We start from the raw sequence: 27,819 nt of genomic DNA, 5'->3' as shown, positions 1-27,819 counted from the left end.
CCTCTTATTTAGCTACTTACTCAGGCCAGGGGAGCCCATCACTAAGCAGAGGGTCTGGTTCAGCAGTCAAAGGAAGGTCAGATTTTGTATATGAAGTAAGATTTTAATAGACAGGTTATCATTTGTTCTGCCATCTTATTTCTGTTTTTGGGTTTGTTTGTTTTTTCTGTTTCCTGTCTTACTGTGGGTTACTTGAAATTTCTCTTGAATTCTATTTTAACTATAGTTCATTTTCATGCATCTTTGTATAAAATCTTTGTTATTCCTCTAGATATTATGTTAAATATACATAACTTATCAACAGTCTACTACTGTGTACATTTTGTTTTGTTTATTTACAGCATAACAGTGTTCATTGTTTTGGCATCACACCCAGTGCTCCATGCAGTACGTGCCCTCCCTATTACCTACCACCTGGTTCCTCAACCTCCCATCCCCCCGCCCCTTCAAAACCCTCAGGTTGTTTTTCAGAGTCCATAGTCTCTCATGGTTCATCTCCCCTTCCAGTTTCCCTCAACTCCCTCTCCTCTCCATCTCCCCATGTCCTCCATGTTATTTGTTATGCTCCACAAATAAGTGAGACCATATGATACTTGACTCTCTCTGCTTGACTTATTTCGCTCAGCATAATTTCTTCCAGTCCCGTCCATGTTGCTACAAAAGTTGGGTATTCATCCTTTCTGATGGAGGCATAATACTCCATCGTGTATATGGACCACATCTTCCTTATCCATTCATCCATTGAAGGGCATCTTGGTTCTTTCCACAGTTTGGCGACCGTAGCCATTGTTGCAATAAACATTGGGGTACAGATGGCTCTTCTTTTCACTACATCTGTATCTTTGGGGTAAATACCCAGCAGTGCAATTGCAGGGTCATAGGTAAGCTCTATTCTTAATTTCTTCAGGAATCTCCACACTGTTCTCCAAAGTGGCTGCACTAACTTGCATTCCCACCAACAGTGTAAGAGGGTTCCCCTTTCTCCACATCCTCTCCAACACACGTTGTTTCCTATCTTGCTAATTTTGGCCATTCTAACTGGTATCAGGTGGTATCTCAATGTGGTTTTAATTTGAATCTCCCTGATGGCTAGTGATGATGAACATTTTTTCATGTGTCTGATAGCCATTTGTATGTCTTCATTGGAGAAGTGTCTGTTCATATCTTCTGCCCATTTTTTGATATGATTATCTGTTTTGTGTGTGTTGAGTTTGAGAAGTTCTTTATAGATCCTGGATATCAACCTTTTGTCTGTACTGTCATTTGCAAATATCTTCTCCCATTCCGTGGGTTGTCTTTTTGTTTTGTTGACTATTTCCTTTGCTGTGCAGAAGCTTTTGATCTTGATGAAGTCCCAAAAGTTCATTTTTGCTTTTGTTTCCTTTGCCTTTGGAGACATATCTTGAAAGAAGTTGCTGTGGCTGATATCGAAGAGGTTACTGCCTATGTTCTCCTCTAGGATTCTGATAGATTACTGTGTACATTTTACTGGTTCATATAAAGGGCGGAAGCCTTATCTTATATTAAGTTCCTTTATCCTTTCCCATTTGCCTTAAATATTTCTTCTACATATACTGACAATTAAACAAGGCTGTAATTTTTGCTTCAAACATCACACATTATTTAGAAAATTCAAGAGGAGAAGAAAGTATGTGATACCTACCCATATTTACTTTTTCTCTTGTTCTTTCATCTTTCTTTATGTTCCTAGATTTGTTCTTTTACATTTCCTGTCTGTTTCAAGAACTCTCCTTAGCCATTTTCCCAGGGTAAGTCTGCAGGTGACATATTCTCTTGGTTTTCCTTCATCTGAGAATGTCTTGATTTCTCCTTCAAGCTTGGAGGATGTTTTTTTGCTGGTTATATAATTTGGGCTTGGTAGCTCTTTCCTTTCAGGACCTCAGCAAATTATGGTACCTCTTCCTCCTGATTATTTCCAAAAACATCTGCTATCACTTCGATTGTTTCTCCCCTGTAGGTAGGGTGTCACTTCTCTCTCACTATTTTCAAGATATTTTGTCTTTGGTTTTTAGGAGTTTGACTCTATTGGGTCTTAGCATTTCTTTGAATTTATCCTATTGGGGTTCCATAATTTTCTGGAACCTAGGTTTGTGTATTTTGCCAAATTTGGTGATTTTTATTTATGATTTCTTTGAATTTTTTTCAGCCCTGCCCTCTTTCTCCTCTGCTTCTGAGACTCTCATGACACAAATATTAGATCTTTTGTTCTATCCAAAGACTATTCCTTTTATTTCAGTGTATTTTCTCTCTGTTATTCAGACTGGGTAATTTCTGTTGTTCTACCTTACAGTTCATTTATTCTTCCCTCTGTCCTTTTTATTCTACCATCGAGAAAAACTCCATTGAGTTTTTCATTTTGGTTATTGTATTTTTTTAGTTGTAAATTTCCCATTTGGTTCTTCTTTATGTCTTCCATTTATTTGCTGAGTTTTTTTTCTCTCTTTCATTTGTTCCAAGTCTGTTTATAATTACTTACTAAAGCACTTTTTTTGATGGTTGCTTGAAAATCCTTGTGAGATAATTCTAACATCTGTGAGATCTTGGTGTTATGTGTTGATTGTCCTTTTTCATTCAAATTGAGATTTTTCCTGTTTTTAATGTGACAAGTGATTTTTTGATTGTATCTTGGGCATCTTGGGCATTATGTTATGAGACTCTGCATCTTATTTAAATTATTAAATATTCTAGTTTCAGCATGCCTCCTCTGACACCAGACTGTTAGAGGGCGGGAGTCCCCCCTTTGTTACTGCCTTATCCGATCTTCATTTGACTGTGATATAAATGAGAAATATTTATTGTGTTAGGACACTAAGATTGAGGTTGTTACAACAGCTAGTATTAACTAATCTAATCCTTTAGAAAAAGTTTATTTGTTTATCCTATCTATAAAGGTCACTGACTCATTTCTCATTTTTTTTTCATTAATGGGCACAATATAGCATGTGGGTAGGAGATGTGGGGTTGTGAGTGGGGAAATTTGGAGAGAGGGAACAGCAGCTTCTATCTGTGCTTATTCAGGGGTATTAAGTAAATTAGCATTTCTTTATGGTGCCATAAGGCTCAGTGTGATGGTTTCTCCCAACCACAACCACCGCTTCCACCCCCGCTTCTACATCCAAGAGGAAAGAAATCTCCAGTTGTGCACTTGTGAACATTTGCCTTCTGGAATATTCTTCCATCCTTGGGCTCAGGGCAGCAGTTCTCATAGTCTGAAGAGAGAATGGTATATCCTACATTGAAGAATTTCTCTTCTCTGTAGGATCCAGCCTGCTGTTTGTAATAAACTCTGAAATGTGTGTCTAGCAGATGCTGCTGACACAGGAAACATGTCATGAAGTACAGTCATACGGCTGTGGCCCGATGGAGCAGGTGAGAGTGTTCAGTGACACAAACTGCTTCCCTCTTTCACATCAGCACTCAGATCCTGGTTTCAGGAGAAGCCACCAGAGCCTTCTCTTCTCCCGACTGGATTTTCCTCTTATCCCTGGCTAAAGGGAGAGAGTAAGGTGACTGCCTCCACCCCCTCTACGAACTCTGCAGTCCAGCTCTGAGCGGAGGGCCCTGTGCTTCATTCATGTCAAGTGACATTAGGTAGATGAGAGCCTTTCATACATAACTTGTAATTCAAGTATGCATGGTGTGAGGCAACGAGGCATTGGAGTTTTTGAAGTCAGACCCACTTCTTTCTCAAATCCTATTTCCACTGTCTAATAGCTAGGAAATATTGGGACTATTCCTTGACTTCTCTGATCTTCCAGTTTTCTCCTCTCTAAAAGGGAGCCTCTAGGGGCGCCTGGGTGGCTCAGTGGGTTAAGCCTCTGCCTTTGGCTCAGGTCATGATCTCAGGGTCCTGGGATTGAGCCCTGCATCGGGCTCTCTGCTTAGCGGGGAGCCTGCTTCCTCCTCTCTCTCTGCCTGCCTCTCTGCCTACTTGTGATCTCTGTCAAATAAATTTAAAAAAAAAAAGTTTAAAAGGGAGCCTCTAAAACCTATTCCTCAGGGTGGGATTAAGAGAAATTGCATGTGAAGCCCTTAGCTCTGTGTCTGGCACATAGTTATGGCTCAATAAATGTTAGTTCTTCTTCCTCTTCTCCCTTTCCTACCCACACAATGTCCTCTTGGTGCAGTACAGAGACCATTCTTTCCTATGCCCCTGCCTGTCTCAGTACATTTCTGGATATCCGGAAAGAGACTTCTTCAGTTATGATTATATAAGCTCTCCGCAAAGTAACTGGCTACTTTACTAAAGTAAAGTAACCCCTTTGAATCATGTCGCAATCCTTCTCCACCACAGACTCCACTGCATCGAGAAAGAAGGAAGGCGGTAGAACAGACAAGGCGCTAGACTAGGTGTTGGAAGACTGGCATGAAGATCTCCTTTCCAGCTGTGGCAGTATTGACTAAATTAGAAATGTCTCCAGATCTCAGTTTACTTATATAGAAAATGGCAGTAAAAGCGTCCATAGACAACTTTGTGAAATGCAAGACCTAGCACATATATGAGGTATTTTGGTAAGGAATCTCTTTTGTGTTTTTTTGCTTGCCCAGTTTTTCTGTATGTCCAGGTATCTGTACCATATGCATCTTCCCCAGATCACGGGAGACCTGTGTCCTGTATACAAGGGCCACTTTGGCTAGAGCAGCCATGCATGCCCCTGGACTCACATCATCTTTCTTTGCTCATGTCAAGAATCTTTAGGGGCGCCTAAGTCGGTTAAGCGTCTGCCTTCGGCTCAGGTCATGATCCCAGGGTCCTGGGATCGAATCCCTCATTGGGCTCCTTGCTCAATGGAGAGCCTGTTTCTCCCTCTACCTGCAGCTCCCTCTGCTTATACATGCTCACTCTCTCTTTCCCTCACAAATAAATAAATAAAATCTTAAAAAAAAAAAAACAACTTTGGCTGGGAAAAAAAAAAGCAAATTTGCTTTCCTTGTATGCTACTTTAAAACATCCCTATTGGGGGAAAGCAGAGGGAGAATGTTCTGTCTTTCCACAAGACTTTATGTTTTGTTTACTTGTTTCGATTCAACCACAGATCTAACATGAGTTGTACATCTTTGTTAAAGTTTACCACTCTCTTCCCATAAGTCAGTGCTGGCCATTTTACAAATAGGAGAGTTTAAAAGTTAATGCAACCAGCGGACGTGAAATACACATATGGATAATGTGTATGAGATATTGTCACCAGGGGAGTCATCTGTTTGAATTTTCTGACTTTACTTAAAGAGCCTAACCACCTTGATATTTGTTTAAACTTGAATTCAATTCCGTGAAGGTGTAACGTTCCTGTTGTCCCCATTCTATGTTAACCGAGCTTTGATACATTTGAGAATGTATTTTCTTACCGTCGGAGTCTTTCGAACCTCTGCTTTATTTCACAGCTGTCTACACTAGAGGCCACATTTTTTGGACATCCACTTTTAATTTTCCTGCCTTCTGCCTCTTTGGAATCCATTCAAGTTCTCCTCCAAAGCTATATGGGGACTCACTCAGGGGGCACCATACATTTTTCCAAGGAAGAATACTGAATTTTGAAAAGGGAGTAAAATAACATTATGAAAATCTTATGTTCCAGTCCTGTTCTGACTCATTAATTCTCTGTGTGATTCCTCAATGATCCAAATCATCTATATGCTTTCTTGAGTTGAGTTTGGTTCCTTTGTACACTTCCTCTGCCATCTAGAAAGTTTTCCTCAGTCCTTGGGCTTTGATACAATGTAAGCTCATGTTTGACTCCTGCTGCTCCATTTTTTTTTCTCCCTTTTCACTTGGGTCTCCTGAGCTAAATGGATCCTGCACAATTTCTCTCATGCCTTATTGCAGCTGTTACCACTTTGCTCCAAAAATGTTTTCCTCATATTTGATTACTTTGTCACTCAGGCTTATCGTTATGTTGACATATTATTCACTCTCATGTCTCGTTAACTTAACATTCTGATGTGCTGTATGAAAAAGCAAATGTACTTGATGTCTTGAAGCTTCAGTCCTGTGTGGAAAAAGGATTTATTTGTAAATTTGTGACTCTAATTGAACACTTTGCAAATTTATTCTACCATCATTTCATTTCTTTTGATTCTGTTTAAGAAGCAAAGAATAATATATTTCTGGGGACTAGAAAATTCTTTTATGCAGTAATAGATATTCCAGAAAGAAAAAAGTCCATTCATCTTTGTCTCCTTCCTTTATTCTCTTTACGTGTTTCCACAGGCTTTCTTAGGATGCTTGCAGTATATGCCATGATATCTGTCAGGATTTATTTTGAAATTTCTTTAACCAAAGAGGAACCTTTGAAAACAACTTGATATTCCATTAAGTTCTTCCTAAGCAGAACTATCCCACAACTACCCTTAGTCTTAATGTTCCTAATTTTATCCTATTGTTTTTGGTTAGAATCTGGAAGAATTTCACCTTGTTCTTTGTTCACAGAATCTTGTAACTGGAGGGAAACTTCCAGAATGTCTAGTCCATCTTCCCAGGTTTTCAGACCAGGTTTTTCCCTGGTCTTAGCAGAAGTGGAATCAAAGCTCATGTCTTCTGATTCCCAGCCTGAATCTTTCCAACTCTATGATGTTCAAGGACCATGAGCGTTTTCACTTATTATTGCCAAGTTCTGTGACTTTTCTTCTTAGAATGTGCCACTTGGATGTCCCTCAGTCTCCATAATGCCCTAGTTGGTGAGTTCCTCTTTACAGTGATGGAACCCTTGAATAGAAAAAGACTTGAGAGGCACTGATTGGTTCCTTCACTTCTTGAAGCCAGGATGGATTATCTTCATCTTGGTAGCTCTAAGCTGAGAACCATTCCTAGAACTAAGAAGATTTTCCATAAATAATCCTTGAAGGAATGAATGGATAAAAAAAAAAATCTTGTCTTACAACCCTGTGTGAACTATGAGACATGTAAAAAACGGAAAAAGATTTACTGCCAACCATGAAAATGTAATCTTGAAGCTGAAAGCACAGGTGGGAAGTAGCAATGTAAGAAACTATATTTAATTGCCAGAATCCGAGTGCTGTAAAAGTTCAGAAATGAAAAACTAATATAGCCAGAGTCTATAAAAATATAAGTAGTGTGGATAGAGTCAACACCAGTATATGTGGTAGAAGATAGAAAATGTCTCTAGTTTGAAGGGCATATCTTCTTGACAAAGAAAGAAAGGAGAAATAAGGGGAAAAATGTTTTCAACAGAGAAAATAGAGGAAAAATACCAGGAACTTAGGGATGGGAGAGGGAAAGAAAGCAGAAATTGCTTGGCTAATTTAAGTCATTTCATGAATAATAGATTCATAGCTTTTAATTCATGGTTTAAGACTGTAAATCATTTTGTTATGTGGGTTTTGAGAGCATCTCATGAATGTGCCCCAGGGCCTATAGTCTCACTACTGAGATCTTCTACTAAGTAGGGCAAATAATTTTCCCAATTAACTAATTTATTATAAGCTAAATTCTCATTAATTTATAGAATTGAATTGGGAGGGTCAAATGTTCCTTACTAATGATTCAGAACATAAGGTCACTACTTAACTTAGTAAGTATTGAGGTTTTTTCAGTCACAAGTCTGCCTGGGGTGCTCAGTCGGTTAAACATCCGACTCTTGATTTCAGCTCAGGTCATGATTTTGGGGTCCTGGGATGGAGCCCTGCCCAGCGTGGAGTCTGCTTAAGATTTTCTCTCCCTTTCCCTCTGCCCCTCCGCCCACTCTCCCTCTCTAAAAAAAATAAAAATAAAATAGATATATTTTTTTTCAGTCACAGTTGGAGCATCTCTTTAGAGAAGACTGGACATTGGATAACTTCATATTGAGGCTTGCCCACTCTCAGGGGCTGGGTTATTCCTGAAGATGGCAGCACTGCCCCCTCCATAGGCTTCATTTTCCCCATCTGAAGAATGAAAATCCTATCCTCAGACTTGCTTCTCCTTTGGAACAGAGGGAATTCATTGGGCTGAACATCAGAAAGCCTGGGCTCTGATTCTGCCCACACACCTGGAACAATGAAACTCAACTGCCCACAGCCTCAGTCGCCTCCTGTGCTCTATCAGAACTATATTCTGAGGCTACTTTCTCTCAGAATTTACATATTAGTTAAGGCTCTCTGGTTGTAAGCACCAAAGGAGTTCCCTGAAAGATAGAACTGGAAGCTAGAAAGAAGTCACATAAGTGGGCTTCAGAAAAGGGAAGAGTAGGCAGGGTCGAGGTGTTAGGGTCCGTGATCAAAGGAACGAGACTGACACAAAAAGAAAATCAAGCAAAGCTTTATTTCGTGCCATGCCTCAGAAACCAAACTGCATCAGAAACCAAACTGCATCAGAAACCAAACTGACCAGTAGGTGCCCCAGTCTTGCTGGGGACCACCGCCTCCCAGTCGCTGGGGTCCCTCCTGGAGGCTCCCTGCCCCACCCTCACCGTACCACAGGCCCACTCCCAGCGAGGCTGCACTGTTGGCTCCTGAGAGGCTGCTCCTGGTGGCCGCACTGCCGGAGGCGGCGTGACTACTTGCAGCGGCGCTGCAGCTGTTGCTGCTGCTGCTGCTCCGGCTCAGGGCGGGTTGCTCACGGCGGTGCCGCTGCCGCTGCTGGTCTGGGCGGTGCTGCTCGAGATGGCGTTGCTGCCGCTGCTGCTCTGGTGCACGGGGCGGTGCTGCTTGAGGTGGCGCTGCTGCAGCTGCTGCTCTGGGCGGTGCTCCTCGAGGTGGCGTCGCTGCCGCTGCCGCTCTTGCTTAAAAAAAGAAAACCCTCCCCCCTCCAGCCTCACGGACCATCTTTTATAGTGGTGGTTGAGCCCGGCCCACACACAGGTGGCCAATCGGATTTCAACCTACCACAGTTAATATATGCACACCCCTCTGACTGAATACGGCTATCTGGCCTGGCCCGCCCCTATATCCGGGGTTTGCAAGTAACTTCCTTTTGCTAACCAGGCCCCTACAGAGGTTCAGAGGATGGAGCGGTAACCCCTTACTCCCTCAGCATTTCCAAGGGGTGCAGGTCACACCATTGGAGTGTCAACTTCCTATGACCAAGCACTTGATTGTCTGGTACTCACTCCTGGGCAAGAGAGGGCCTCCAAGCCTGGCTAGGCCTTGCCAGTGCTCTTTTCCTGGTGTAGGGGCCTGGTTGGCCAGAGGGAGCCCTTTTGTTGTGGGTTTGGATTGACCCTGCCCCTCCTGGAGGAACTTGCTTACAGGCCCCAGATGTAGGGACAGGCCAGCCGGATGGAGACGTCCAATCAGTGGGGTGCACATATATTTGCTATGGTGGATTGGAATTCAGTTGTCCACCCATATTGCTGGCCCAGCATGACTGTGCAGTTTTCCCCGTGTGTTGCAGTCCCATTGGCCACCTGTGTGTGGGCCAGGCTCAACCACCTCTATAAAGGTTAGTCTGTGAGGCGGAAGTGTAGGAGTGATAGTGTCTGAACGTTGGGATCGCTGGGAGAAGCAGCGCCGGGAGCAGCACCGTGGGGAGCATGGGGAGCAGCGTCACAGGGGAAGCGTATTCGTCGGGAGCAGCATCATCCAGAGCGGCCTCGCCGGCAGCGTCATGAGCATGGCCGGGTAGCGGCCTCGCCAGCTGGGAAGTGGCGCTGCTGGAGCATCTTCATCGGGAAGCGGCCTCGCCATCGTCGGGAAGCGGCCTTGTCGGGGAGCGGTGCCACCAAGAGTGCCGTCATTGGGTAGGGGAGCCATGGGGTAGTGGCTGTTGGCAGGTAGCGGAAGTCGTTGGGTAGGGGGAATTGTGGGGGAATCGTCGGGGTTCATGTCCTGGTCGTCGTCGCCTCTTTGTAAGAGACGGCCCCCACTGGTTGGTTTGATTTTCGATGTGTGGCGCGAAATAAAGCTTTGCTTGACATTTGCTTTGGGTCGGTCTCCTTCCTTTGATCACGGACCCTAACACTGGAGGTAGAACTTCAGAAAAAATGACTGACAGAATACAAAAGTAATGAGATAAGCTATCAGGGGAGTCAAGGCAAATTTTAAGGAGCCAGGTCCAAGGTCTTGTCTGCGAGAGATTCTAACATTCATTTTCTTTCTTTCTTCCTTTTTCTCTTTCTTTCCTTTTTTTGAGGGGACATACCACAGGACAGGAGGAATGTCATCAAAACTAAAATGTACATAGAGAGGAGCCCAGAGGCACACACAGAAAATGGTGACACACATGTGCATTCACACAGGACCCACGTACACACAGAGACAAGCCCAGGGGCACAAGATACACAGATATACAGAGATACACCTAGAACCAACATACCTCCCCACCCAGCAGGTGCACAGTTGTGGGAACACCAGACACACACAGATACATACATAGGATAGGAACACACCCAGGGAGACATGCCAGGCTCACAGTCTCAGGGACATACACAGACACTCAAAGGTCACAGACACGCAAATAGAGTAAAATGCTAAGGGAAATAAGTCAACTAGAGATAAACAAATAGAATATGATTTCACTCATATGTAAAATTTAAGAAACAGCACAAATGAACAAAGAGACAAACCACAGCAGCAAAAACCCAGACTCCTAAATACAGAGCACACACTGGTGGTTGCCAGAGTGGAGGCAGGTAGGGGGATGGGTGACATGGATAAAGGGGATTAAGAGGGTACTCAGCTAACATCTATTTTCTTCCTCAGGATATGCACACTTTTGCTAGAAACAATAACCAGATTTGGCTTTAGGGAATGTTCTTTCCCCATCAGATACAGCTTTGGAGATGTTGTAGCAACCTCTCACTGCAGAAAAGCCACCTGAAACTTAGTGGCTGGCTGAAGACACAACCACAGCATTGTCCATGATTCTTAGCGTCAGGACTCCGGGCAGGGCTCCGTGAGGATGCCTTCTCTCTGCTCCACGTGGTGTGTCAGGTACAGAGGCTCCACTGGGACTGGGGCATCCACAGTGACCTCTTGTAAGCCGGGCAGCCAGTGCGGGCTATCCACTGGGAGCCCCAAACCTCATCCGTGCTGAGTTTCTTCCTCTCCCCAGCCTGCATCCCTTTGCCAATCCCCATCTCAGTCCCTGCTTCTAGGAAGCTCGGCCCCTGTCCCTGGGCTTCCGTGTCCTCAACCCCACATGATGGGGATGTAGCTGAATTATATGTCAAGCCTATTCAGGCTGGGCTTGGGCATCTCTTTTCTTCCACTCTCTCCTCCTCCCTGAGTGAAGGGGGAGTTTTCTTCAGATCCTGAAATCCAGAATGTCAATGGGCATTAGAAAGTTTCTAGTCTTCTAAGTCACATAGATCTAAATTACTTAGGGCTCTGAGGCCGTAGACCTGCTCCTTAATTTCTCCAAGCCCTACTTTCCTCATCAGGACAATGGGGATATCCATATCTATCTCAGAGGATTGTTATGAGAATTAACTGGAAAAAAAAAGAAAACAAATGTGGTGTGCAACTAGAGGACCTTGCACACAGAAGGTGCTTAATACATGTTATTTCCTCTTTCTTCTTTTGCTCTAAGACTCCATTACTTTATTACATTCCCCCAGGAAAAAAAAGATTAATAATCCCGGCCCCATGTATTTTTCCCTGACATACATGGCTTGAGGGGTAACATTGCTTAAATGATGTCCTTGGGGAGCACAGTGCCTTGGTGTGAAGTGTCAGCTACTGAGATTTGATCCTGACACCTAACCCAGGGCATTGGTAGGGTCTTGGGACCCATGATTCCTTAGTTGTTTAAAAGGAATAAAAATTACATAAATTTTAACTGTTTTTGTTTCCAAGGTCACAGGACTTAATTCAAAAAAATGAGAAAAGGGATTTCTAGCTTTCTCATATTTATTAAAAGAAACCCATGCCTACCAACCTCATTCCTGTTGCAATTGGGGCAGAGCAGGATGAAAGTCAAAAGCTATTCAGACTCCAAGTTGGAACTTCATCGAATGATTTACCTATTTGCTTCCGATTCAATAAAAGCTCGGCACTAAACCTCAGAAATGAAAACCACAAATTTGTTCACTTATTTTACTACCAGTCTCTCAGCTTTTATGTCCCCTAACTTATAAGCCTTTTCTAAGTTCCCACATTTTTAATGTTTTGCCAATAAAAGTGAGCATGACTTCTTCCTACAGGTAGCAAGCCACGGTTACATTTAAGCGAGGGTTCTGAGCTCCTGGCTCCATGGCTGAACTCATGCAGTCCTGGTACCATCCAATGCAAAGGAGGGCCGTTGAGAGCTGTTTTCCATAATACATCTCATGGAGATGCTGCTTTCTCGCTTACACAGCTTGCCTGAAAATTGGAGTTTCCTTCCTTCACTAGAGAGCCACAAACCCTAATTGTTCAATTAATTTTAGAGTGAGACCAGCATGGGATTCACAAGGGTGTTGTAGGATCATTTGTTAAGCACCACGTTTCACATACGAGATAGTGGCTTGAACCAACTTTCAAAGCATTTAATTTTATTTACACTCATTGCAGATTTGCTCGGGAAGTGGGATGGCGTGTGGCAACCTAGAGGTCAGGGAGATGTAAGAAATCACTTAAGAAACTGCAGAGAATTTGTGGATTGACACAAGGGTTTGTGTATGATTTATATTCTTATGTTCATAATTTCAGGAACCTTCAGGCTTAACTCTCTGCTCGAAGACAACGCACAGAAAAATAAATGAAAAGGGGAACTTATATATTTAACCTCACTAATAATCAAAGAAATACTACTTGAAATAACTGCAGTATTTCTGTCCATTAACTTGGCAGATTTATATCATGTGGGGAGAGTCTGCGGAGCTGGGTATCACCATACCTTTGTGACATGGGATTTAATGGGGAATAGCCATTGGGGAGGGCTGTTTGGCATTCTGTGTCAAAACCCTTGAAAAGAAAACCTTTGACCCAGTTGCATTTCAGTCATTAACTACAGAAATCTGGAGACATAGTCAATGATCTTTTGGCAAACCTGTTACTAAAAGTATCATCCTGAACAATAAAAACTAGAAAGACATGACCAACAGCAAAACAATTAGTTTGATAACCTGTGACACATCTGTTTAGTGACATACTATACACCCACCAAAAGTGATTTTTCAGGAGATGAGAAGAAGTGTTATTATGAGAAAAAGAACCACATTGGGGCACCTGGGTGGCTCAGTGGTTTGAGCCGCTGCCTTCGGCTCAGGTCATGATCCCAGGGTCCTGGGATCGAGTCCCACATCGGGCTCTCTGCTCGGCAGGGAGCCTGCTTCCCTCTCACTCTCTCTGCCTGCCTCTCTGCCTACTTATGATCTCTCTATGTCAAATAGATAAATAAAATCTTAAAAAAAAAAAAAAAGAACCACATAAGAGCCCACAGTATGGTAGCCATTTTATGTCAAATAAATAGAAACACATGTAGATGTAGATATTTCTAGGTGGGTATACATATATTTATGTGTGTATATAGATGTGTATATTTATTCATGTATGTGTGTTGAGCTTAACACATTATCTTTTTCCTAGACCACTCACTAAACTCATCTTCCTGCTTCCATTTAATTTCACTCTAGTTAATTCTCTATAAAGCAGTGACAGTGACCTTTTTTCTTTTTAGGGTTTTATTTATTGTTTATTTTATAGATAGAGAGAGCACAAGCAGGGGGAGGAGCAGAGGGAGAGGGACAAGCAGACTCCATGCTGAGCCTAGAGCCCAATGCAAGGCTTGATCCCATGACCCTGAGATCAATTAATTATGTGCTAATTCACTAAGTTCATTGTGTACGTTGTATCGCTTAATCTTTGCCTGAAATCAGTGGTTTAAGTGCTATTGTTATCATTCCTATTTTACAGTTGAGGAAACTGAGGCTTGGAGAGATTAAGTTACTTTGTAAAGAATCTCAGTTTGGATTTGAAGTCAGGCCTTCTGACTCTACAGGCTAAATACCGTATTGCAGCTGTAGCTAGTTTTTCCGGCAGTGATGGGCCTGGAGCAGGACATCTGTCCTCTGCAGGGTGGTGGGTGTGTGATTGTGCGCATGTGTGTGCGAGGGTATGAGTGTGCATACTTGTGTGCACGTGGGGGTGTGTGGTGCATGTGCGCACGTGTGTTTTAGGGGAAGACAGGTAGCAGAGTCCCTGCAACAGCTCTTCCTGACACTTCCTGACACTTTATCAAGGTACACACCCACTTCCTGAGGACCCGGCCCAGGAGACCCATGAAGAGTATAGCAAGTGAGATTCAGCTGGTTCCGGTCCAGTGATGATGGTGGTCAGGCAGTTGGTGACTTCAACAGGAAGAGAAGGTCTGGCCAGGGGAGACAAGGGAAGTCGGAGAGCTGCTGTACAGGGAAGCTGCTAGCTCATGCCTGAGCCAGGAGCCATTGACCCCGTGGGCACTGAAGCAGGGAATGCACCACAATCCCCAGGAAACTACTGGAGAGAAGGGATTGTGGAGGTGGGCAAGAACTCTGGATCTTGCTGCTGAGTTGGTGAGTTGAGCTTATTAAGTCCCTAGTTCTGTGTGATGCTCACACAGTTACTCTGTGCTTCTCAGTCCTCGATATTTGGGTTTCTTGTGCTGCCAGGCTCCACACGAATATCTCTATTAAAAGAGGGGAGGGGCACCTGGGTGGTTCAGTGGTTTAAGCCTCCCACACTTGATTTCTGCTCACTGATACCAGGGTGATGAGATCAAGCCCCTAGTCAGGCTCCATGCTGAAACTTAGATTCAAATCAAGAGGGAGACAGAGAGAGAGAGAGAGAGAGAGAGAGATGGAGAGATGTGGCAAAACATCAAATATTGAAGGTTTTATTTTGTGCATTTTACTTTATATCTTCTGAAATTCATACATGTTGCAAAAGTGCACTATAACACACAACTTAAACACAATGCCAGACAATGATATTAAGTTCATCACCTTTCATATTTAGACTTGAGAGACTAAAGCAGCTACCACCGACCTCTTCTCAGTCACAGACCTCTCTGAGAAGCCTGTCAAACCTACAAGTCCTCTATTCAGACACACGGTGCCCTGGGCTCCTTTTTAGAGCATTTTTTCAGGGGAAGCCAATGATGATTTCAGCTGAGGTTAACAGCCCTTGCTCCATGAAGATAATTGTTGGGTTGGTAGAAAGTGTGGCCATGCCTTTCCTCTCACAGCAGAATTTGGGGTGCAGTAAGGAAGACAGGCTGAGAAACAGCAGTAAGAGACAGGCTGACTTCTTCCTGCGTGGCTTCTCAACTGCAAAACTGGGGATCTCACCCCCTCCTGCAGCCCTGTTCAATCTCAGACGTGTAGACAGAGCCTTTCAGGTGGGGTCTTGATCTCCATGCTCTTATGAACAAATCCCTGCCATATATTCTATTTTCAGGATTCAATTTCATCTTTTGCCTGTTTGCCTTTCTAGAGTCCTGTCCCCAAGGTATGAATGGGTTTTGGATTTTTTCTCATGGCCCACTTCTAAGCTTTCCATGCTGTTGGCTCTGATTACAGGCTGATTATATTCATATTGTTTTCAAGTGACTCTGGGAAAGAGTGTCAACAATGAGCAATGGGCTTCTCTTAAGTCCTCTGGAGTTTTTCAGGTTCAAGTTCATCAGTGAAATGGGTGTCCTTCCAATACCTTTGTACCTTCTATCTTTTCCTTCGTGAAACATTATTTTGTCAGATTCTATTAGATGCAAGGTCATATCTACTGTCTTTAAGAAGTTTATGCTCTAATGGGACCAAAAGAGAAATACAATGTGATATGCATCATAAAACTAAGATAAACAGTGAGGAGAGACTGTGAGACACAGTTCTCAGAGGGGAAAAAAATACTGGCTTTGAGCCAAGGGGTCTAGGAAGTCAGGGATTTGAGCAGAGTTCTGGTAGATGGTGATGTTTCCTATGGGATAGCAATTCTCAATCTTCTTTTTTATAGACCTTTGAGAATCTGATGAAATGGGGGAGGAAAAAGGCTGAAAAGGTCTTTGAGAGCTGTGGTAAAACCAGGTCAGAATTAGGTCCTGGATTGGGGCCACAAAATTGGAGTGACCTGGACAAGTCCTTTTTCAAGATGTGTCTTGATTATTGTATCTATAAAATGGCATCGAAGGGGATATGATTAGATGATAATTCAGGTCTTCACTTGCTTTAAAATTATATAATTTTAAAATTCTGTCTGGTTCATCATCCTAGATACTTAGGTTATTCCAAAAAAATTACACATTTTCCTATCAAAAGATAAAAGTAACCCTTCTACCTCATCCAAAAAATCATAAAATTATTGGAAAGAGTATGATACATGCACTGGGAATTTAAAGAACCTAACATTTTACACATGTTTGAAGGAATTCCTCTCAGTAATAAAGTCCAACCTTCAGCGAGCAATTAATTATGTGCTAATTCACTAAGTGCATTGTGTACGTTGTATCGCTTAATCTTTGCCTGAAATCAGTGGTTTAAGTGCTATTGTTATCATTCCTATTTTACAGTTGAGGAAACTGAGGCTTGGAGAGAGTAAGTTACTTTGTAAAGAATCTCAGTTTGGATTTGAAGTCAGGCCTTCTGACTCTACAGGCTAAATACCGTATTGCAGCTGTGGCTAGTTTTTCCGGTGAAGTGAGATTATTCCTCAGTGCTTTATGCCATTTCTCAGGTCCCAGATACTGTGAAAATCCCATGAACTGCCAGTCTGTAAGCTTTCATCAAAAAGGCCAAATACACCCCCCTCCCACACACATGTCCTTACAAATGTGCACATATAGGTACATTCAGAATCCAAGAAACTCTTCTGAAAGCCATTGCACGGACTGAAGTTTTCCTGCTGAAAGCTGAGGATTGCTGGAGCAGACTCTGGAAGGACCGGCAAAACTTTTTTCTCTCTTGATAACCAAACTGAATTAGACTATATTTCTGGTCCTCGGTGAGATAGAAGCTCAAGAAAATACATTTTTTAAAATTTAGAAAAAAATATTGAAGACCCTTACTCTCTCAAGTCCTAGAGGAATCCTATTCCTTTCAAAGCTCTCAGAGTAATACATATATATATATTTTTTTAATTTTTTTTTAATTTACTTATTTGACACATAGAGAGAGAGAGATCACAAGTAGAGCAGCAGGCAGAGAGAGAGGGGGAAGCAGGCTCCCTGCAGAGCAGAGAGCCCGATGTGGGGCTCGATCCCAGGACCCTGAGACCATGACCTGAGCCAAAGGCAGCGGCTTAACCCACTGAGCCACACAGGCGCCCCAGATACATATATATTTTTTAATCCATTCCCTGAACCATCATCCCTTTTGTCACAGGCCAGGATCTGCAGACATCAGTGTCTTAAGGGAGGATTCTCCAAACGCGCTGCACGTCCAGTGTTAATCAGAAGAGGTTGTTGGATGTCTGAAAAGGTAGTCAGTCTGCCTGAGCATCCTAAAGGAAGTCAAACAGTCACTTTGCCAAAGAGAATCTCACGAAACATGGTGCAAACTTAGAGACCCCGAAGTATTCCTTTGACACAGCAGATACAGTAGCTTAAGGAACGTTCGGGGCGATGTGCTGACTGATAATCCTTAGGCAAGAATCGTGATTCATTCGTTTTCAAATCAGGTTTTGACCTTGACAGAGGGCAGGAGCAACTTACTTCATTTTATTTTTAAATTATCTGGAGACCTGCTTTTCAAAAGCTGGACAAAATAGGTGATGTGTTTGTGTCTTGTTTGACCGGAGAAACTCCCATTCCAGAACAAAAGGACATCATCAAGATTCCACTGCTCAGAGACAGAGAATTCACAGTGTTGTTTGAAGTGCTGGGGTTAACTAAACACCAACATTTATCTGAGAGTAACAAGTGAGGGAGCAATTTGTTTTCCATGGGATTTAGATCTATTCTGGTCTTTAGTAAATTGCAAATGTTAATGCAGTGCCCAGGTCCCAAGAGTAAGAATAGAAGAGAGTACGCTGAACACTATTGAAGTTTTATTTACCCAAATGAGCAGCTTTTAAAACAGGGCACTTAGGTCTCTTTGGGTGTTAGATGCTCACATCAGCAACCCTTCCAACCAGCCAGTCTCCTGCACAAAATCCATCTGGTGTGGACAGTTGACCTGAGGGACACGGCCAGTTGCCTGCTAATAGCCATTAGGTTTTTGTTGTTAATGTCGTTGTTATTATTGTTCGTTGTTCCATTAGGTATTTAGTACCACAAAACTGCTTTGTTCTGAGGTGTTAAAAAAAAATTACATTTTCAAACTTTGTTCAAGTTTGGAGCGACGGTGGGACACCATTCAGGCTGCTGAGATGTAAGCAGGGTATGCGAAATTTTTCCCCAAACCTGTTGAGTCAGCTAAGATATGCTTTTATTTTTAATTAATTAACTTTTGCTCTTCCTCTTATTTCTTCCTGGAGTGGACACAAGATGCTGAAGGTGAAGCAGAAGACATGCATGGGGACAAAATTCACAATGCTAGGAAAAAGAAAGTCCTTGGGTCCTTGATGGCCTCATGGAGCCTCCTATCAAGCCTAGACTCCCTGACTCTAGTTTTTGTCATATAAGGCAAAAGACGTACTTGATTATTATGATGCACTAATTAATGGAATTTTCTCCTACTTGCAACCAAATATAGTTCCTACAGATGCAGTGTTTCTACTGTCCTGATGATTTGAGGCTTCCTAATTCCCCTGAAACTTACTGGTGACATCTTCCTCCTGAGGCCCCAGCTGTCTGTCTTCACTGTTGGGGGGGCTGCTTTTACTCTCTCTACTAATATCTTTCTTCTATCTTCCTTTTTCTCCATGTCCCAGGGCCGTAAAGCCTTGTCCTGTCACCTGACCAGGGGAAACATTCAAAATTCCTATTAATATTTTTGGTAGCAACTTAGCCTCCTGTGTTTTATCGTCTCCCATCTTTTCCGTTTCATGGTGGAAGAATTAATATGTTTTCTTGGACCCAATGAGCAGTCTGTGCCTTCTCCACTTCAGCTTTGCTTTGACAACCTCCCAAACCTCTGATTAATTTTTTAGGCTTTGCTCAAGGTCAAAGTTAGAGGGCTTTCCTCCTCCCAACCGGTGACTACCAGCATAAAGTGTGTGCAAGGTGGTGAGGCCATATTGGCATGTTTATTCTCTTACATTCCAAAGTAAACTGCATGGAGGTTAGGGGGTTTTCCACGCTTTTATTTTTTTAATTTATTTTTTAAATAAAAAATAGAGAGAGAGAGCGAGCGAGCTTGCATGGGGGGTGGGGGGTGAGGGAGAGGCAGAAAATCCCAAGTGGACTCCACCCTCAGCTAGTTTTTCCGGTGAAGTGAGATTATTCCTCAGTGCTTTATGCCATTTCTCAGGTCCCAGATACTGTGAAAATCCCATGAACTGCCAGTCTGTAAGCTTTCATCAAAAAGGCCAAATACACCCCCCTCCCACACACATGCCCTTACAAATGTGCACATATAGGTACATTCAGAATCCAAGAAACTCTTCTGAAAGCCATTGCACGGACTGAAGTTTTCCTGCTGAAAGCCGAGGATCGCTGGAGCAGACTCTGGAAGGACCGGCTGAGGTTAGCCAAGGGCAGAGAGGACGCACCTTGTCTACCTTTTTGGAAGAAGGGAAGGCCTGGCTGCTCGTTCAAACAGGGGTAGAGTCGGCAGAGGGCGCTGATACAAGACCGCTCCAGGAGAGAAGGTCAGCCCGGTAAGGTTGCTGACGTGCCACTGTATGAGAGACAATGACATCGGGACTCATTGCATCCACGAAAACAAGATCATCCGTCTCCAAGCACTCTTTATTTGCCACAGATCTCCTCGGCTTGTCCCCCAGTACAGGGCCCCCTCGAAAGGGACCTAGGCCTGGCAAAAGCAGTTCTAGAAAACGGCATTCCTTTCCCGTGCTCACTCTACAGCGAGGCGCCGCGTCAAATTCAACCGAGCGTAACAAACGCGCCAAAGGTAAAAATCCTCCAACGACGTGTAAAAACTCCAGCTCGGCTTCGTCTTTCACTGAAGACAGCCCTTAGACATGAAGACGGACTGTGTGTCAGAGTAAGCCAAGTCCCGCTTCCCTCGCCGCTTCTCTCCCGGCCGTTGGTGAATATTTGGCCCGCCGGTGAATATTTGGCCCGCCGGAACGAGGCCGTCGGCGAGGAAAGGTAACGCCATTCGTCCACGAGGGGGAGACTCGCGCTCACGGATGGCCTCGACCGGCGGCGCGGCCGGCCCCCGCCTTCCGATGCGAGCTGGGACTGGAGGGACCGCCGCGGCTCCGGTGCTTGGGTTCCTTCGCTACGCAGGGCGTCTGAGTTTGATCAAGATTTTTGTACTTGGTCAACTCTCATGTTCAGAAGCTCTGAGGACGGGAGTAAGGACGATTATGCAAATAAGCTAGCCCCCCCCAACCCCCCGCAACACAACCTCGGTTTTCCCAGGGCTCTCTGAGCTGAGCGGCTCTAACTGGACCCCGGGGGCGCCCGCAGCCGGTGCCTGGTTTAGGGAACGCGCAGCTGCGGCCCAGTGAGCTCCAACGTGGGCAGGGCAGCCGACCCAAAATACGCGCTCTGCAGCCGGCCCCGCCGCTGCCTTTTTTTAGCTTGTTTGCGGCCAGGCTGACTCACACAGCTAAGACAGCAAAATGTACCTGAGGTGACGCCTGGCGGTATTCAAATATCCCTAGTTTCTTTTCTATTTTTTCTCTCCTCTCCATCACCTCTGCCAATTTACGCCTCCTGCCCCGGGGCCGCCTTGGCCATGGCCCGTCCTACCATTGGTTCTTGGCGGTAAGGGAGCTGCGGGCTCCGACCTTGTCAAGGTGACTCCCCAAGTTCGTGCATTTTCTGAGCAAGACGAGCATTCACATGAGGTCTGGAATGTTGTCTCTCCTATCAAGCAGTCCAACAGTCACACATACACACACCCTTCGCAGAGTTTCATTTTGCTGGCTTCGGAAGTCATTTAAATTGGGAAGATTTTTCTTTGTTAAACCGGAAGGTGGAGGGACTGAATGGTACATAATGTTCTCACCATCCTTCCTCCTCCCTGGATTTGAATTTGTAGTGGGCATATGCAGGGAAAGAATACCCAGGGAGCCTATCTTCATTTTCTTTTTTTGTCCTTCAGAGGTCCTCTTTGATTCAGAAGAGGGGAGACTACCCTTACATGCCACTAGGCTCCATATCCAAGGACACCTTCTTAATTTAATATCTACCTGAAAGCAATAAACGCTGACTTTTTAAAAGTTGTTTTACACTGATACCAATAGTAGGTATTTTGCCTTCTAAGAAAAGAAGTGTAGTTTGTGATGGTGGGGAAACCCACCCTGTTGGCCACTGCTTTCCGGTTGCAGAGAGGAGGAGAGGCTGGGGGGAGACCGTCTACCAAATGGGGAGCATTGACAGGTGTGGAAAACCGCGGAGAAGCCCCGAGCTGAATGTGGGTATAAGGGCAGGAGAGCGGGGTACTGTTCTTCCACGGGATGCATTTGGGTGGGTGTGCTCTGAAGGGAGGTGGTGTGGAGGGGTTTGGAAGAGGAGAGAATGGAGCATGGATGGTGGAGTGTCCGAAAGACAAAGTTCATAGGGACTCTAAGCTGTAAACTTCCTCCCTCTCCCCCAAACCGTCAGTCAAGTCTGTAGGGCCAGAAGTGTTCTGTTGATAATTTTTAAAATGGAAACCAAGAAAAGTGTCTAAGTCCCATTTTCACACGTGTTCATTCTTTTAAGCAAGTAGTTCTTGAACATCTCCAGTGAAGCAGGTTTTATTCTAGGAGCTTGTGATACAAGGGTGAGCCAGGCAATAGAAGATTCCTACCATCTTAACCCTTGCCTTCCGGTGGAGGGTGGGGAGACAACAAATGAACAGAAGTAAACAAGATAGTTTCAGAGAGCACTCACTCAGTCCTGTGGAGACTCACAGAGCGGAGCAGGTTACAGAATAACAGTGACAGGGAAGAACGTGTGCGTGGCAGTATCCAGTCAGGAGAATGGAAACCACTCCAGGATATTCAAACAAGAGAACTTTGATACATGGCATTTATTATATAGTTATGGGAAGGCCTGGAGGAACAAAGGGAAGATTTTGCCCATGGGAGGCAAGCAGGAGATTGGAAGAGGGGGAGGGGAGAAGGCATGTCTCCTGCGTTTGCTAGTTTGCTAGAGACTTCGTGGTGGCAGCAGCTTTGTGACAGCTCCTCAGGCATCACAGTTCCAGACAACAGCAGAAGACTTTGACCTTGGCTTCTCCATCTGATGGGTGATAGCAGTTTCTTGTTCTTTATCTCTAGGTGCCTCCCCCCAGAGGCATGGGACTGGCTTTAAAGTCTGTAGACAGCAGGTTCCTCTTCAGTTTCCACAAAGCCAGATGACAATTCTAGCCTCCTCACACATGCCCTATAGGAGAAAGATTTTTTTTGTTTCTAAAAAAAAAAAGCAGAGAGACTCTAGAATGAGACACTACATACACCATGCGAGGGCCCGAAAATAGGAGGGTTTGGTGCCAGTCTGCAAATAGGATGGAAATCCTCAGGATGCCTTCCCTGGGTTGCTTCCAGATTACCGGTACATGGACGTGACCCCACCGCCCTTCCTCAGATACAGAGTTACTTACATTCATGTTCTGTCAAATCCTGGGCATTGGATGCTGACATTCGAGAGCACCCCAGTGAGAAGGCGAGCCGTTATCATTTCTTTACACTCCATGCATCTGTTAAATTGCAATAAGGGACATGAGGAAATGGAGACACTGAGTACAAATACTGACTACTTCTCCATGAGCAGGAGCACCGAATTTGGCCAGCAGCTGAAGCAAGCCATACGGAAACTTACAGGAGCCTGGTGCTGGAGGACAGGAAGAAGGATGGGTGGAAAGGTGTGGAAGACACATAACAGAAGAGCTGCAAGACACAATGTGAAAACAAGGATTTAAGGCTGGTAGAAAACCAGAGCCAGAAGTGAGGATGACTAAGCACCCAGGAATTAGCAAACCTCTCGAGAAACACATCAGGCATTTAGTAGGGTATGGAATGATGGCTTGAGCAGATCTTAACTAGATCTTAAAGGATAGGGTGACCACTTTCATCTCTGGGTTTATTCACTTCTCAGAGGTGGAAGTTTTAAAGCTATTTTAAATGAAAGTTTTGTCTATCCAGTGTTTTTTACCATAACTTTCCCTTTTTCCATTTTTCTTTTATTCTTTTATATACATACCTATGTTCTAGCCAAACTGGCCTATAGGAAGTCCTCAACAAGTATTTATTGAATTAATAAGTTGGTTTTACTATCTCTTTGTCCTGGTGGAGCTCCCATTTCCTGCACTTCTCGTGTTCCGAGATCTGCACTTTTATTTATTTATTTTTGTACTGTTTTCCTCCCAAAATACCTCTTCCCCACCTCCCTTTTCTGCTTCTGGAAATATTCCTCTTTCGATCCAGCTAACATGCAACTTTGCAAAGTCCTCTTTGACCTTCTCACTCAAATAGGATATCCCATTGCCTCCCCCTTTATAGTCTATGGAATTTTCTTTATCTGGCTGATGTCTCTTCACATTCTGTGTCCAGGGTGATGGCTATTGTGGACTTATGCTCCCACTAGACTGTGAGCACATGGAGGATGGTCGCCATATTTGACACACCTTCATGCAGACGCGCCTACTCTAGTGAATAGAGGGTAGTCAACAAATCAGAGTGAGCGTTTCATCTGACTTCCCTCCCCAAGAGTGAGGCCTCATTAGCACCCTCACAGAAACTGGCAGGCGTCCTGTTGCAGTGGGGGCTGACTCCTTCAGCTGTGCAAACAGACAAGTTCTTTTCATCACTCCACTTTCATGATTAAAGACTTCAAACTCAACCACCTTCCTCATAGCCCTCGTAGAAACACGCATACCTGCAAAAGCACACAGGGCAATGTACACAGGCACACATGCGCTTATCTGCACACTGACGTGCACACACACGTACACTCTCTCTGTACATCCTAAAACACAGTCCTGATTAATGTTATGAATCACGGTGCCTGGGTGGCTTAGTTGTTAAGCATCTGCGTTTGGCTCAGGACACGATCCCAGGGTCCTGGGATCGAGCCCGTCATCTGGCTCCCTACTCATCGGGGAGACTACTTTTCCTTCTCCCACTCCCCCTGCTCGGTTCCCGCTCTCGCTGTCTCTGTCAAGTAAATAAATAAAATCTTTAAAAATATATATATTATGAAGCAGATTTTTTTAAAGAATCAGATTCATTGAGGCGCCTGGATGGCTCAGTCATTAAGCGTCTGCCTTCAGCTCAGGTCATGATCCTGGAGTCCTCAGATCGAGCCCCACGTCAGGAAGCCCGCTTCTCCCTCTCCCACTCCCCTGCCTGTGTTCCCTCTCTTGCTGTGTCTTTCTCTGTCGAATAAATAAATAAAATCTTTTAAAAAATCAGATTCATTGTGATATAATTTATATATAGTAAAATTTATCATTTTAGGTGAATATGTCTCTAATTTTTGATATATGTTATATGAGTTAGTTTCTTCAGAGAAGCAAAACCAGTAGGAGATCATATTTAGATAGATGGAGAGAGAGAGAGGTGGATGATAGATAAATTTATTTCAAGAAATTGGCTCAAACAATTGTTGGGGCTGACGAGTCCAAGTCCATAGGAAAAGGCCGGCAGCCTGGAAACCTTGTCAGGAATTAATGCTGCAGTCTTGAGGCAGAATTTCTTCTTCCTCCATAAATCCTTCCAGCTGATTAGTTGAGGCCCATCCACACTATCAGGGATAATCTCCTCTACTTTTTTTTTTTAAGATCTTATTTATTTATTTGACACACACACACACACACACACACACACACACAGAGCACAAGCAGAGGGAGTGGCAGGCAGAGGGAGAGGAAGAATCAGGCTCCCTGCCAGGTTGATCCTAGGGTCCTGGGGATTATGACCTGAGGCAAAGGCAGACACTTAACTGACTGAGCCACCCAGGCGGCCCTAATCTCCTCTACTAAGAGTCAAATGATTGTAGGTGTTAACCATATCTACAAAATACCTTCACAATAACACCTAGGTTAATGTTGGACTGAATATCTGGGTACTGTACCCTAGCCACGCTGACACATAAAACGTACCATAGGAGACACACAGCTGCGTAACCACTACCACAGTGAAGACACAGAACCATTCAATCATCCCAGAGAATCCCTTCATGCCTCTCTGTAGTCAGTACCCCCATCCTCAGCCCCATTCCCAGCCCTGCCCCCAGCCCCATCAACTCTTGATCTGTTTTCTGTCCCTGCACTTTTGTCTTTTCCAGACTATCGTATAAATGCAACCACTTAATACCTGATCTATTGAAACTTGCTTCTTTTGCTTAGTATGACTCGTATGAGGTTTATCGGTGTTGTTGCCTTTAGTAGCTTGTTTCTTTTTATTGCTGAAGATATTGCCTTGCACCATGATTCTAAATAAGTTTAGTTAATGGAAGAGGTATTATCTCCTACATTTTTTTAAATCACACATTACTGAAATTTGAAATTTTATGGGCATGCACATTAAGTTTAAAAGACTAGGAAGCCCTCCTAGACATCACTCAGTGAGAAGTCAGTTATGAAGTTCTCTCCTCCAGTGCCTGCACAGGTATTTGGCCTTGAAAAAAAAAAAAAAAGATTTCGTTGGCCACACAGAGTCAAAGCCAAGATGTATTTTAAAGGCATCGGTTATCATAATCTTTTTACTGGCCATATGGCACGGCAAACCATTTCAGGACAGACTCAGTTGACTCTGATTTTCATAATGGCTAATGGCTAAACCACAAAATCACATCAGGGAATGGATGGATTTGCGAACCAGTCATGAAGATGCTAAAAGGCGTAATGGTAATGGTCAGTCATGACAGATGGTCAGAAATGATGGACTCATGTGTTATAGGGTAGCTGTCAATCACGCTGCATAAAGAGGAAGTATGACTTTTATCGACTTGATCTGACATAACAGAACTTGCTAGGATCCATGCTCAAGAAACCAAGGGAAGTCTATGACCTAGTCTGGTTCAGTTGGGCCAGCCCCTCTGGACATAATGGACCCTCAGTCTGCTATGACTAAATTCCCTCCCTCCCTGTCTATGATGTAGAAGTGGGGCTTTTTTTTTCCCCCTTAATGGATGGTAGGATCTGGAACAAGATCTGAATGCCCTCTAAGCTCTCAGAAGTTTCTAGATGGATGGCAAGGAGAATGTGCAGGAAAGGAAGTCAAGAGAGAAGTGATTCAGCAATGAGAGAGACATCTGTGGGACTGAGTTCTGCTGAAGGAATAAAGGAAATCAGGGGAAGCAACTGGGCCCTGATTTTGGAAACCAGAATGTAGCTGCTGCCCCTTGGCAAGTTTTGACAGAAAGACGTGGGTGGCGCTTCAGAGAATTGGAGGTAAGGAAGTGGAATTATGGTGCATACAGACAACTTCTTTGGAAGTTTTGCTGTGGTGTTGAGAGGAACAATGGCAAGTTCTCTGAGGGCAGAGAGAGTTGGGAAGGAGAACATGCAGTCTATCAAGATGGGGGATACTCAAGTCTAAGTATATCTGAAAAGAATGAGTCCTAGTAGAAATGGTGACACAGGAGAGTGAAAAATGATGGCTGTAGAAGGCAGGGGGGATGGACCTGGGGCATGGGCCTTTGTTAGGAAGAGGGACATTTCCTCCACTGGGACTGAGGCAAAGGAGGAAATGGATGTACAGGCTTATGGTGTTGCACTGGTAGGATGAATTAAGAAGCATGGCCATTATCTAAGAGATGAGGGGGAAAGGGAGCCTGGAAAATGTCAGGGGAGGGGAGAAAGTAGGGAGGGCTTGGTTTTTTGTTTTGTTTTGTTTTCTTTTTAGCAAATTCAAAGACTGGTGAAAGGTAACATACTGGTCACATATTGATAGGTACAACTGAAGGCTCATGGGAGATAGGGTATCGTGAATTTATGGTGAAGCCAATCATCTAAGTTATGAGATTTGGTGCAGCTGTGTATCATGTCATCTAATTTTTTCAGGTGTTTTTTTCAGTTGTGCTGGTGTAGACATGGGAAAGGAGGATGCAGGGTTCATGTAGGGTTGGTGTTTTATTAGGTAAATAAGAAGAAGGGAGAACGATGGGATGAGATAAGTTTGGAAATGATGAGCCATGGAATCTAGGTTGTATACTGTGGGAAATAAAGCCAAGGCAGAGTGATGGACGGTGAGGAAGGGATGGCACTTCGTATTCTACCTGGATACCATCCGCATGCCAGGAAGCAAAGCCACAGCTGAAGATTTCAGGTTTTAGAGGTCACATTGCCATGCTAAGAGAGCAGGGAGCACTGCTATAAGAAATTTATAAGCTTTTTTACAACCTGTTATAAGCGATGATGAGCTGACTCCTTCCTGTAGGTGAGTCACACGCTCGGAGAAGTATAGAGCCCTGTGCTTGTATTTGGGGCCCCAAGGAAAGGGAGACCTGGGGAGACTGTCCCACTGCACAGCTGTGGTAAAACCCTAAGGGGACAGACCAGGAGGGGCAGCTTCCTTGAGGAAGAGAGGAATGCCCAGGGCCTGGGAAGGAGCCTGGGTGTCAAAGCAGCTGGGTAGAAAATTCCGAGTATATTTTCCCATAGGGACTCTGACAAGCTATGACGGAGGTCTGATTTTGTTATTGTTAAATGTGGCTTAAGTTAGCAACTCAGTTATACTTAAATAACTCCCACCATCTTCTCAGTAGCACCTAGTGAATGGTATTCGTTTCCCTATTAGAAAGGCAGCATTTCATATTGAAAATAATACGTATCTAGCCCAGACACACGTATCTAACCTTGATTCTTGACTCTGCCACTGGTTGGTATGTATTCTTAGGGAAGTTATTACACTCCTCTGAGTCTTAGTTCTCTTATCTCTAAAGCAAGGGTGATAATATTGCCTTTTAAT

General features: G+C 44.0%; 1 long non-coding RNA gene across 4 annotated transcripts in view; it reads right to left on the bottom strand.

Annotated features, from left to right (window-relative positions):
* Positions 1-21,729: 21,729 nt before the first annotated feature.
* The window catches only part of LOC123951980, a 204,483-nt gene continuing 198,393 nt past the window's right edge, over positions 21,730-27,819 (bottom strand). For 2 of the 4 annotated variants that reach the window (XR_006820543.1, XR_006820544.1), the window contains 3 exons: positions 22,727-22,794; positions 22,509-22,604; positions 21,730-22,291 (listed from right to left, as the gene is read on the bottom strand). This is a non-coding gene — a long non-coding RNA (uncharacterized LOC123951980). Of the gene's footprint in view, positions 22,318-22,508; positions 22,605-22,726; positions 22,795-27,819 lie in introns of all 4 variants that reach the window. The other 2 variants (XR_006820545.1, XR_006820546.1) reach the window with 2 other exon arrangements.

This window comes from Meles meles, chromosome 10 (genome assembly GCF_922984935.1).
Source record: "Meles meles chromosome 10, mMelMel3.1 paternal haplotype, whole genome shotgun sequence".
NCBI lineage: Eukaryota > Metazoa > Chordata > Mammalia > Carnivora > Mustelidae > Meles > Meles meles.
This window is presented reverse-complemented; position numbering and strand designations above follow the sequence as displayed.